A 12,665-nucleotide genomic window follows, 5' to 3' on the forward strand; every position below is an offset into this window, starting at 1 on the left:
TTAAAGCAGCCCACATTCCTAACCAGATTTAATATATAAACAGACCAAGATTGAATCTTACAAGCTTGGATTTACCCCATTTTCTGTATTTTTCTAGCTTGGCCATGTTCTTCCTAAACTGCGGACCCAGGAGCGCAATCTTTTAGACGCATTACAATCATCTATTCCCTTTGTATTCTCTGTTTTCTCTCCCTGTACACACAGGGACATGTTCTTGCACATACAAGATCTGAAACCACTCTATCTACGGTCAAGGCTTCGTGTCACAACCGTGTCCGGCGGTTTATAGCATTGCCAGACTACGACTGTTCCACCTGCGTCTTCCACGCCAAACTCCTGCTCAAACGGAAGTCTTTGGATGTGCAAAAATCCAAATTGGCTATTTTCAAGGACAAGAATAGGGAACAACATAGTAAACACATAAAAGCATCAACAACTGCACCCTCAGAGAGGGGTTTGACAGACAGGAAATAGAATTGAGAGACCATAGAAAAACAAAACAGAAAAAGCAAGTGCTGCACAGGCAAAGCAAACTCTTGCCCAAGGAATTATGTCAAAACAAGGTTAAATTTTCATCCAGACCAATATTTTCATTTAATTTATTTTTATAAATCAATCTGCATAATGTAAGCTGCCATCCTTCACGTTTCAATTTTGCTTACAGTAATAAAATGAACTCTGCAAATCATCCCCAGCTATATGTTATTTTTATATCTAAGAGCGCCAAGTGATAGAAGCTTGGCAGGGCAGATCTGACTAAGAGAGAGAAAAATTGTTCCACTTCCCAAACATACCAGAACAAGACCGTGCTCCATAGCCTGATTTTAAAGCAGTAGGATGAAAATGACTCAGCCTACATTAAAATTAGAGGCATGACGAGATTGAGACTGCAAGTACTGAATTAAATGCATTCTTACTTGACTTCAAGAAGCTTTTTTGTTAATGCTTGGTAAAGGAAATACTGGAAACCTACCAGCTGCAGAAGCCTGTGAAAAAAGCCTAACTTGCAAGGTGTTTGATGGATCGGTGAGGGCCACCTGCCCTCACCACCACGGTGGCGGAGCCAGAAGTGACAGAGCAGGGAGCTGCAAGGCAGGGACAGCGTGGCAGGTCTCGCTCTGTGCAGCGCTGTGATTGAGCCCCCCAGCTGCCCCCCACACCCACAGCACAAGCGGCAGCGTGGGAGGACAAGGCGAGGCTGGGATGAAACAGCAACTACACTGTGTCACACAGAATCATAGAATGCTTTGGGTTGGAAGGGACCTCAACGATCATCCAGTTCCGATCCCCCTGCCATGGGCAGGGACACCTCCCACTGGCTCAGGCTGCCCAAGGGACATCCAACCTGGCCTGGAACCCCTCCAGGGATGGAGAAGCCATCACTTCCCTGGGCAACCTGGGCCAGGGCCTCACCACTCCCATGGCGAGGAAATTCCTCCTTATGTCCAGTCTAAATCTGCCCCTCTCCAGTTTATCCCCATTGCCCCTCATCCTATCACTCCAAGCCTTTGTGAACAGCCCCTCTCCAGCTTTCTTGTAGCCCCTTCAGGCACTGGAAGGTCACTATAAGGTCTCCCCTGAGGCTTCTCTTCTCCAGGCTGAGGAACCCCAACCCTCTCACCCTGTCCTCATACAGGAGGTGCTCCAGCCCCGGTGGCAGCGGTGGCCAGCAGCAAGGAGCTCCCACTAAAAGCCTTCACAAATGCCTCTGGCTCCTCCAGCCTTTTGTTTTCTGGGATCTCCACAGCTGGTTTTCCCAGGCCCACCTCTTCCCCCCCGGCATCGGGAAGCAGCCCCAGCCTCAGCACCCGCTCCTCCAGCACAGCGGGGAGATACTATAGGCAGGAGGGTGCTCCCCTCCCCACAATCTGTAGAGAGCGCAGCCCAAAGATGTGTGACACCATCACTCACCACCAACAGCTCCTCTGCAAACACTGACACAACATACACAGCCCAAAGTCATTTACCTCACTGTAACCTCGACAAGCTTTCCTGTTTCTTCTATTGCTTCCTTTCATGCTCTGAGAGCACAGTGTTTCCAGAGCCTTTTAGAATTAATTCCTACTCAACCTCACCACATATATATATATATACAAAAATCTTTTTTATTATATATAAATAAATCAATCCCTCCAGCATTCTGAATGCTAAATGAAAAAAAAAGCATTAATCAGAAGAGTTCACTAGGTCAAATGACCGAACCAAGACATTCCTGTTCCCATTGTTCCAGATAGTACTCACAGCCAAGAGGAATACGTCACAGCTCGGGGTTTCTGCCTGCCACCTCCCCAGGCTTTTCCTTTCTCTTACACTAAATCCTCCAGCTGGCCCTGCTTTGTTCTCTGGTGCATTTTAAATTCAGCTTCTTTGCATCGATTGAATTCAGGTGCATACAGGCATTAGCTGCCTGCACCTGGGTGTTGCACCTGGTATGGTTTCCTTATTTTCCTCACCGCCTCGGTTTCCTTCTAACAAACCCCTACCAAGCAAATTAGAAGCAAAAAAAGAAAAGGAAAAAGAAAAGAAAAAAAATTATTATTTCAATTACCTTCTGCCTTTCCACAATATACACAGACACACATGAGAAACCAACTGCCACCAAAGGATTGCTGTCTCCCAACTTAGATTAACAAAGTCCCGCCTAAGTTTATGTGGAATGGTTTGCACAAAGGACTGTTGCAGTTTTCTGCCCGATAAGAGGGCACCAAGGACAATCCTGTAATGAATTATGATTCCATCCATAGGGTCAGTGCTGGGTGCCTCCCTGCGTCTCTCGTACCGGCACAAAGAGACACAGATCTGCGAGTGAGCGGCACTGGCACCGCGTGCTGGAGGTCGGGGCGACAGGCAGAGCCTGGGTGCCCAGCTTTGTAGACACGAGTCATATTTACTAACCCCGTACTGAACAATTGCGAGGCGTAAGCAATTGATTTTAAAGCAGTAGGAAGTAACAGTAGGACCACAAACCACAGGCCACCAGCATATTAGAATCATAGAATAGTTTGGGTTGGAAGGGACCCCAAAGCCCATCCAGTGCCACCCCTGCCATGGGCAGGGACACCTCCCACTGGATCAGGGGCTCCAAGGCCCATCCAACCTGGCCTGGAACCCCTCCAGGGATGGGGCAGCCACCACTGCTCTGGGCACCCTGGGCCAGTGCTTCAGCACTCTCATGGTGAAGAAATTCTTCCGTATGTCCAGTCTAAATCTGCCTCTCTCCAGTTTATACCCACTGCCCCTCATCCTGTCACTACAAGCCTTTGTAAAAAGTCCCTCCCCAGCTTTCTTGTAGCCTCCTGGGTGGCAGTGTCGGGGGACAACTCTCCCCTTGGCTGCGCAGAGCCCAGCCAGAGCTGCGTGACTCAACAAAAGGTCTGGCAGGTCTTCCAGGAGGTGGATGAGGAGCTTCTGACCCTCCCGTCTCCTGTACCCAGCCCTTCCACCCACCTCCACTGTGAGGAGCGCAGGATTGCTCACCCAGCGAGGCACCCAGGGGTCTGTGCCGCACCGCTTCGGTCTCCCAGCAAGGCGATGGCAGCTCCTCCAGAGAAGTCTCAAGGAGACAGAAAATGCAGCTCAATTACTTGATGTGACCTATTCACACACGCTTAATTTTGAGGGGCAAAGCTCTTTGGGTTCTGTTCATCCAGCCAAGCCCTTGCTTTCACAAAGCCATGCAGGGACTGCAAGAAAGCATGGATTATGAAGGTTTCCTAAAAAGCCACTGTAAGAGGGTGAACTGGGGGCTGGAAAACAAAACCCTAGGAGGCAGGCTGCTGGTATAGCTGGAGGGGGTGAATCATTCTTGTTTCAGAAGCAGCATCATTAGCCTGGAGCTAAAAGAAGCGAAATAGGGAGTAAGGTAGGGCACTTGCTAGGAATAATATCCTCTGTTGTTTTTTTGTTGTTTGTTTTGTTGTGGGTTTTTTTGATGCTTGACAGCTATTACCATTAAACCCATGATGATGCAGAGAATATAATTGCTTAGCTCTGAGAATACAGGGCAGCATTTTCACCAAACAAGAATGGACGTGTTGGGTTGTTTTAATTCCTGGCATAGCTGGGCATGTCTTATCTCCGGCTTGAAAAAAATGGAAGTGCATAATGAAGACAGCCGTTTGTCTTGTTAGGTAACTACATACAACTTTGCCACAGGATAAGAATTGTTGGCAAGATGTCGTAACAGTATAGAGAAACTTGGTTTTGCCAGCTGAATAGATCTGCCACATTTCTTTCTGCAAATGTTATGTCTACTACCACTACAAATAGCACAGCTGAGTGATAAAACTTGAAAAATGTGGAAAAAAATATTTTCTCTATTTTCAAGTCTGTTTGCCTTGTGAATCCCGCAGCATTTTTTGTTCAAGTCGTGTTTCAGGCAGCACTTCTCCGACCTTTATGCCCGTGCTCTTTGTTAGGAGCAGCAGAGCTTGAGCAGACTCTGCAGTAGCTCATGAGACAGAGAAGGCAGCCTTGTCAGGTGTCTTTTAATTAGAAGGAAATAGGAATAAGATAAATTTATGCAAGAATATTGCCCTTAAAACACTGAAGCATGTTCTTTAACATCTGCTGGCTAAGGCCTGGCCCTACAGAGACCGAAAGAATTTCACATTGGCAGAAACTTCCTTCCATGAATAGTCACACCAATTTCACGTTCTTCTTTAGATTCAGCTCTTAGATGGCACTATTTTTAACTTCATGAAGAACAAGCAAGTCTAAAACACCTTAACCCTCCAGCGAAGTCTATATATATTTTAAAGCCATTCTAACATGGCTTTAGGGAGGGAGGCGATTCTGCCCCTCTGTTCTCCTCTTGTGAGACCTCATCTGGAGTATCGTGTCCAGTTCTGGAATCCTCAACATAAGAAGGAGATGGAGCTGTTGGAATGGATCCAGAAGAGGCTACAAGGATGATCCGAGGGCTGGAGCACCTCCCGTACGAGGACAGGCTGAGAGAGTTGGGGTTGTTCAGCCTGGAGAAGAGAAGGCTCTGAGGAGTGACCTTCCAGTACCTGAAGGGGCTACAGGAAAGCTGGGGAGGGGCTGTTTACAAAGGCTTGGAGTGATAGGATGAGGGGGAATGGGGATAAACTGGAGAGGGGCAGATTTAGTCTGGATATAAGGAAGAATTCCTTCATGATGAGAGTGGTGAGGCTCTGGCCCAGGTTTCCCAGGGAAGCTGTGGCTGCCCCATCCCTGGAGGTGTTCAAGGCCAGGTTGGATGGGGTTTGGGCAGCCTGATCATATATTATATGATTCTAATATGCACATAATTAATGTGTATATCACTCAGCAAAGAGTAAACAGCAAGTGCTGCACTAAGACTCTTGTCACTAATTTCATTACTGTACAGAAATATGCTACCGTAAATTAACTAGTACATTGCATGTTATAAATAATTAAAGCTAGAACAGCAATTGAAAAGAATGAATGAAGCAAGAACATTCTGTAACCCAGTCTTCTTCACAACCTCCTTAATAATTTTATAATTTGTGTAAAACACTACATCTGAGTCAGTTTAAGCACAGGAAGGAATTGGTCAGGATTTATTAATTTGGAAAGCACCTCAGTCACAAAAAAAAACCCAATAAAACTTGTTAAAAGTCACTCTCAAATAAAACATCAATCTGCATACAAAATAAAATCACAGAATCATAGAATAGTTTGGGTTGGAAGGGACCTTAAAGCCCATCCAGTGCCACCCCCTGCCATGGGCAGGGACACCTCCCACTGGCTCAGGCTGCCCAAGGCCCATCCAACCTGGCCTGGAACCCCTCCAGGGATGGGGCAGCCACCGCTTCCCTGGGCAACCTTCATCGTGAAGAAATTCTTCGTTACGTCCTGTCTAAATCTGCCCCTCTCCAGTTTATCCCCATTGCCCCTCATTCTGTCACTCCAAGCCTTTGTGAACAGCCCCTCTCCAGCTTTCTTGTAGCCCCTTCAGGCACTGGAAGGTCGCTATAAGGTCTCCTTGGAGCCTCACAGGTCTCCGAGGTGAAGCCAAAGTGAGCTCATCACAGCAGTGGGACCCACCCAGGACAAAGCTCTGCTGCTGTCTGTGGGACGTCAAAGCCTAAGAAAGAACTCATCCTACCTGATATCAGAGAACGAGGGAGGGAGATGGGCTTCTCCAGCCATCCCAGTCGACACCACTTGATGTTCAAGCAGGTGAAGAACGCTGTTTCTCATCAGCCAGGTTCTTCCACGGTGACATCTGCTTTACAGCTCTGCAGGCACGACCGACAGCTGAGCACAGGGCACAGTCAGGGAAAAAGGTTCTGCTTTGGCATCTGAATTTAGAGCAGTTCAGCTTTTCAGACCTAGAGATGAGAGGAGACAGATAGGTGAACAGCATATGAATTACATCACTGTATTTTCTAGAGGGATTTTTAAAGCAGACCAAAATGCTTTCATGCGACTTCTTAGAACTCTGCTTGCTCCGTTACTTCAAGCAGCAGCAAGTGTCAAGTTGTTTTTCCAAAGGTTTTCTGCAGGTTTTTTTTTTATTTCCATTCTTTAGTTTCACTGAAATAGAAGGTTATTTTCTTTAGATAGACATAAAAGGGGCTGACAGAACCGGCTGCTTTATTAGCGCCAGGTGAATTCTATATTCTGCTCCTTCACTCCTCTCAGCTTCCCGCTCTGTCTTCTCTGAAGCATGTCAGCTTTCCACCTGCCATTTTTCTTTTTAATTTGTTGGTATTTATTTACAGGACCAAGCTCTCTCAATTAATCCACCGTATATGCTTTTTGAGCTAGCCCTTGACCTTCATCGGAGTGGAGAACAATCCCAACTGACAAGTTAGGGCCAGATCCTGCACTGCTTCCTTCCAGGGCAGCAACCATGGAGGTGAGTGTCATTGCCCACCTTCCCCTTCCAAAGCAGCACACGGGATGATGAGGGATGGAACGCCCAGGATGATGTGTACAAGAAAGCTTTTTATAACGGCACGTAGTGATAGGACAAGGGGCAATGGCTATAAATTGGAGAGGGGCAGATTTAGACTGGACATAAGGAAGAATTTCTTCATAATGAGGGTGATGAGGCACTGGAACAGGTTGCCCAGGGAAGCTGTGGCTGCCCCATCCCTGGAGGTGTTCCAGGCCAGGTTGGATGGGGCTTGGAGCAGCCTGAGCCGGTGGGAAGTGTCCCTGCCCATGGCAGGAGGTGGGACTGGATGGGCTTTAAGGTCCCTTCCAACTCAAAACATTCTATGATTCTATGATGGACCTTCAGGGAGAATTCCCTGTGTGAAGAAGGCTCTATACCTGTTTACGTAGCCTCCAAGGAGAAGGTTCCTACATCTCTGGAGTCCAGCATGGCATGGAAGACTCCTTGTTGGCGCTGGCTCAGGTGGGTCCCCGTGCTGCTGGCTGAATGGCAGACTGCACCCACCTCCTCATCGCTGTGAAAGGGGAGAAGGGAAAAGCGCTAAAGATCAGTATAACCTTGACCTATGCAGCTACATTGGAGGAGATGGAAATCGTAAGGGATGGGAATTCTCTTGTTTCAGTGTAGGGCAGCTTCCACCCAGCAGAGTAGGGCAGGAACAGAAAGTGAGAATGCCCAGGGGAAAAGCTCGTTCATAACTGCCCTCTGACAGCGGGAAAAAGGATCCTCCAGCCATCTGTTCCTGCCTACACTCCCTATGGCACCCTTACGCAGAGGATGAGCAGAGGACCTGACAGCCTGTTCTGGTACAAGACACCCCACAGGCTGCCCAAGGAATCTCTGGACCATATGAGGAGATTCGTCAGGCGCTGGACCATGCTGGGAGAGTACGGGATGCTCCTGCAGGCGCCCACTTCCCTAGGAGTTCTTGACTTTAGGACAAAGCCTCGTGGCCGAGAGCAGAAGCCTGTCATACCGTCCTGCCGCGGATGAGGTCTGCACCGGCTGGGAGCACGGACAGTTTATAACTCTCACTTTTTTATAATAATGACTGATTAATCCTGTGTTTGCTAATCCACCAGGACAGCACAGCCGGCGTAAGGCTCCTCCAAGCTGCACTGGGTGCTGGCAGCTGTACGAGCTAGAGATTGTTAAGCACACAGTTAACTCCCACAGACCAACTATTCCCTTCTTTTTTCTTTTTAATAACCATTTTCTTTAGGCAAGTCTCTCCTGGTATTTTAAAAATTCATTTTAATCAATTTAAAATTAATGAAGAAACAGTGAAATCCTTAGGGCCTGAAAGCTCCAATCTCTGCTACGCTGGAAGTGATGAGTCAGCTCCAGCACAGCCTGCCACGGAGCCTGCTGAGGGACGCCTCCGAAGAGCTGCCGCCGCCGGAATTAGGTCACTTGGTTTGCTATGTACAGAGAGGCAACCGTCTCTGCCATTGGATGCTTCCTTCTTTCTGATGTGGAGGAGCTGCTGCGCTCCGAGGGCACAACCGCCGGCAACCCCTCACCGTTGCCACGGATGCTGTGGCTCTGCCCTGTGCATTTATGGGTCAGGAGGCTCTCCGGGAGGAGGGACAGGGCTGTGGCTGCCAGCAGCAGGACAAGCAGGCTCCCGTCCCACCTTTCAGTGCCACGCGGTGACTCCTCAGGCACCCTGGGCTCCTGCCATGGTTACCAACCCACGACCTGCTCGGGCCAAGCATGGAAACCAGCAACCCTGAAAGCCGGTCTTCTGACTCCTGCCTCCACCCAAGCCAAGACTCGGGCTCTGCAAGAGAACACGCGCTCCCTAGGTGCCAGAGCAGAGCCACAACGCTCTCTCGTTAATCACCCGGGCCTAATTGGTGCACCATGGTCCCAACAGGCAGCTCCTACAGCAGCTCTCCAGGGGATTAACATTAAGCCTCTGCATTGTATACGAACGCGGCACGTGAGGAAGAGCAGGTCCCACCTCGTGTGCCCGCGGCACGTGAGCCACACAAGCTGGACAGCAGTGTGGCCGTAGGGCACAGCAACGCCCGATGCCAGCACCCTGCAGAGCCAGCCTGGGGCAGCAGCAGAGCAGCACGGAGCCTGTCTGTGGGCTACATGCAAGAAGAAACGCTCTGTCCTGCTCCCCATGCCCAGTGCCAGGGGATGAGGGAGGGTGAGGCAGGCTGAGAAGCTGTTACGCTGCTCCTGCAGCATGGTAGTTCCCAGCTTGTAGCATGGGAGCAGGAACAGGACTAAGGGAAAGGCAGAAGCCCTCAGAGCCACGACATCCCTGCATTTTGTCCTCTCTACCTGCTGACCACGCTCAGGCTTCCCCAGCACAGCCCTCCTGGAGCACCCTCAGGAAGGACATGGGGAACTTCAATGCCGACAGCCAGCCCCTAAAGGTGCACGATGTGACCACGGGTTCCCCGGGCTGGGAGAAAAAGGGGCAGGAAAGCTGTTTGCCAGCCCTTTTGGGAACAGCCAGGCTCTGCTGGAAGCAGAAAGGTTGACCATCAGCTGGCAGCTACACTGAAAAACAGGTCCACCAGTGTGCAGCACTTATCTGAAAATATTGATGACTGCTTTGGAAAAATCAAGCATATAATGTCCCGCGACAGCTGGCACCACCTCCATGTCCCTGTCCAGCTCGACTCCGGCATGGAACAGACTGTCCAGATGGGAAAGCAGAGAAGTCCACCCAACTCCCCTGCCCCGGCAGCCTCTGGGGCCCAAACCCTCCTCTCTTGCTCCTCAATTTCGTTCCTGGGAGCGGTGCACCTCATGTCAGCTCTTCCTCTCCTGTGCTGGAGCACCGAGAGGACCAGAGAGGCAGGGGTCTCAGCGACAGGGCAACACGCGGTGCTGGGCTGGGCTATCCACAGGGCAACGCCACAGGCACAAAGAACTGCTCGCGCTTTCTCCGAAGCAGCAGTTTCGTTTGCTTACAAGCGGTAGCTCCAAATAACAAGATGCCTTGAGTAATTAACTGAATGTTCTTTGGGTAGAGCTTGTAAAAGGAGCTTATACATATTAAAAGGAAAGAAAGATCTACTGTCTATAACTTGCTCTTTACTAACAAACAAAAGGTTTGGTCTGAACCCCTTGTAGAGCAAACCTGACAAGGGCCTTATGCTGAAATTATTGAATAGAAAGAACTGGATGGAATCCAGGGCATTTGTGAAGAGCTGACCACAAAAAGCAAGGTTTGTGGCTGGCTTGTTTGTTTTTTTAAAGAAAATCAAATACTCTCTTTTTTTTTGGCATTAACATGACAGAGCTGCAAAGGTTTAGCAACAGCATGGCATTAGCCTCCAAGAAACACACAAAAACAACTGCTCCCTTAGCTAGATCGGCTGCTACAGCAAGTGTTAGAGTTGCCATTACCAGTGCTGAAAGTGGAAAGGAATTCCTCATTAATGCGTCAAAGGACAAAGGATCTTCTCTGTGTGTTACAGAGCCTGTAATAGCGCTCGGTGCTGGGACTACAGCAGCTCTGCATCCTGACACACGCTTGCCTGGCGTAGCCTGCAGTTCTGTCGAGAGAAGTAGCTCTTTGGCAGTAAAGTGTAATAATTCTGCTCTATGAATCGCTATTTTTCACTTGCAACAAGAACCAAAAGCCAATGTTCTACAGTCAAGATAAAGTAATCACAGCAACATGGAGTTCAAGGCAGAAACACAACAGCTTCTCAGCATCAGCTTTACCCCATACAACTCAGATGCTTCACCGTATTAGGAATACATTGCAATAGCAGAGAGTTAATACTGCTGTGTGGTCTGTGAAAAATGGCGTGTAAAGGAAATACGGGGAAAATGTAATTATTAAAATGGGTTTAGTTTGATACCACCAGAAAACATACGCCCGAGTAACCAGTTTTTAGCCCTTTATCTTTACAAACGGCCTTTAAAGAATAAAAGAGCTGCTGCCCTCCTGCGCCTCCGCCCTGAATCTGATATTACATTCACGTGGGAGCAGGCAAAAGCAGGCATGTCATGTAGCAGAAAGAGGCACCAGGAAAGCCGTGGGAGGAGAGGAGAGCAGAGGCACAGCCCACCAACTCCCGTCCCCCAAACAACCCAGCCCAAGAAAACCCAGAGGGACCTCCCACAACTGCACGGGATGACTACTACAACCCTGCAATTCCGTGTGCTAGTAGAACACACCTAAGTTTGGCCAGTAAATTGCTAAAAGCAGCCACGTTCTGCTACTAAGTGGAGAAAGCTTTGCCGATGCAACGCTGCCCAGCAATGGTCGCTGGCTCAGTACAAAAGGTCAGGCTGGGAGGTACCCACAACGCAGGGCTTGCTGTGCTCCTGGCAGACTGTCACACCAGCACTTCTGGAAACCAACTCGAGCACAAGTGGAACACGACCCAGGAAGAAAGAGAGACAAATCGACTGCCACAGAGAGAAGAGCAATGGGAGGCTGGAGGACCAGGCTCGCTCTGGAGTCAAACGTCCTCCTTCTCACAACAGCTTTTAGAAGGATCCAGCCGCTTCAGGGACTCAGAGTTCGAACATCCCTGCTTACCAACTGCCTAAACTCACAAATGTCCGTGTTTCTGAGCTTACGGTCTCCAGAGATCTAGAAAAGAAAAAGATCTTCTGAATACACTGGGAAGCACATCAGTCTTAACGCTGCAGAGCAGCCTAGTGCCTGTTTAGTGCCTATTCGTCTCCTATTCAAGATGTGCTTTTGGCTCTTCCAGAGAGGAATAACGTGACAAAATTATTTCCTGCTCCCCTCGTAATAGTCAGCTGGGATAGAGACAAAAGATTTCAGCTCGTGCCCTCATTTGGTCCCTGAAGAGAAATGAAGATGAATCAAAACGGTTGAACATGTTTCTTTTTTAAATTAATAAGTGGGGTTTTTTAATGATAGGAATTGAAGTCCTGTTTCACTGGGAGGCTGCAGGGTGACTAAGACCCAGTGCGATGGTAAATGATAGAATAAACCTGCAAAGTCTGTGTGCGAGATATCCAAAAGCTTTCCTCGAATGTCACAGACTGAGTGCCACAGGCATTCCCGAGGTAAATAGCAGGATTATTTAAAGAAGCAAAAAAACCCTTTCTTCACATATCCAAAAGAAGGTGAGAAGAGAACACAATGACAAAATGCAGGTCGTGCCTAAGCACGTACTGCAAACAATTACCTGCCTTGCTGAGGACTCCCGTGCGCCCTGCTCTTCCTATTCATACCCTCCTCCAAAGGAGCCTCCGTCAAAGCAAAGTCTCTGAAAAGATAGGCCTGTAAGAAGATTGAAATTCAAGGTCAGATGTTGTAGTGAAGCAACAAAAAAAATATTCCGTGCTTTCATGGCAAAATTTGCTTTCAATGTCATCACTTCATTTCCCAGCTTCTGCTTTTTTCCTATCGCTGAGATTAGGTCAGGGTAAAATACAAACATCAAAGCACTGTCGTAATCAAAGAACAGTTGTTTTGCTTTCTTTTCTTGGCCAATTAACATTGCTTAGCTGGGAGGTAAAAAACCACTTCATTAACACACAGAAGTGACCTCAGCTTTAGGGCATAAGCTGCTTTCTATGGTTTGGGTTGCCACAGTTACTACGGACCTAACGCTGTTGAACCAGGAATCATTTAGAGATGAGGAGTGATACCGTCATAAGGAACGATACACAATCAGATTCAGGCCCTGGGTGGCTAAAGGACACTCTCTGTTTGCCCTTTCCACTCCTCCTGTGCAGTGCTGCTCTCCTCCCACACTACCAACGCAACAAAGGGAGGAACTCCATACAACTGGTTTGGAAGCAGCGCTTGTAG

The 12,665-nt window shown here is 48.5% G+C and overlaps 1 protein-coding gene across 1 annotated transcript in view; it reads right to left on the reverse strand.

The window, feature by feature from the left end:
• LOC128852993 (uncharacterized) overlaps positions 1-12,665 on the reverse strand; it is a 63,239-nt gene that overhangs the window by 41,108 nt on the left and 9,466 nt on the right. The window contains exons 2-4 of the transcript XR_008451161.1: positions 12,037-12,131; positions 7,270-7,406; positions 6,095-6,320 (exon numbers count right to left, since the gene is read on the reverse strand). The gene's annotated coding sequence lies outside the window, so the exon portion shown is untranslated. The remainder of the gene's footprint in view (positions 1-6,094; positions 6,321-7,269; positions 7,407-12,036; positions 12,132-12,665) is intronic.

The sequence above is a fragment of the Cuculus canorus genome, chromosome 9 (genome assembly GCF_017976375.1).
Source record: "Cuculus canorus isolate bCucCan1 chromosome 9, bCucCan1.pri, whole genome shotgun sequence".
In the NCBI taxonomy this organism is placed as follows: Eukaryota; Metazoa; Chordata; class Aves; order Cuculiformes; family Cuculidae; genus Cuculus; species Cuculus canorus.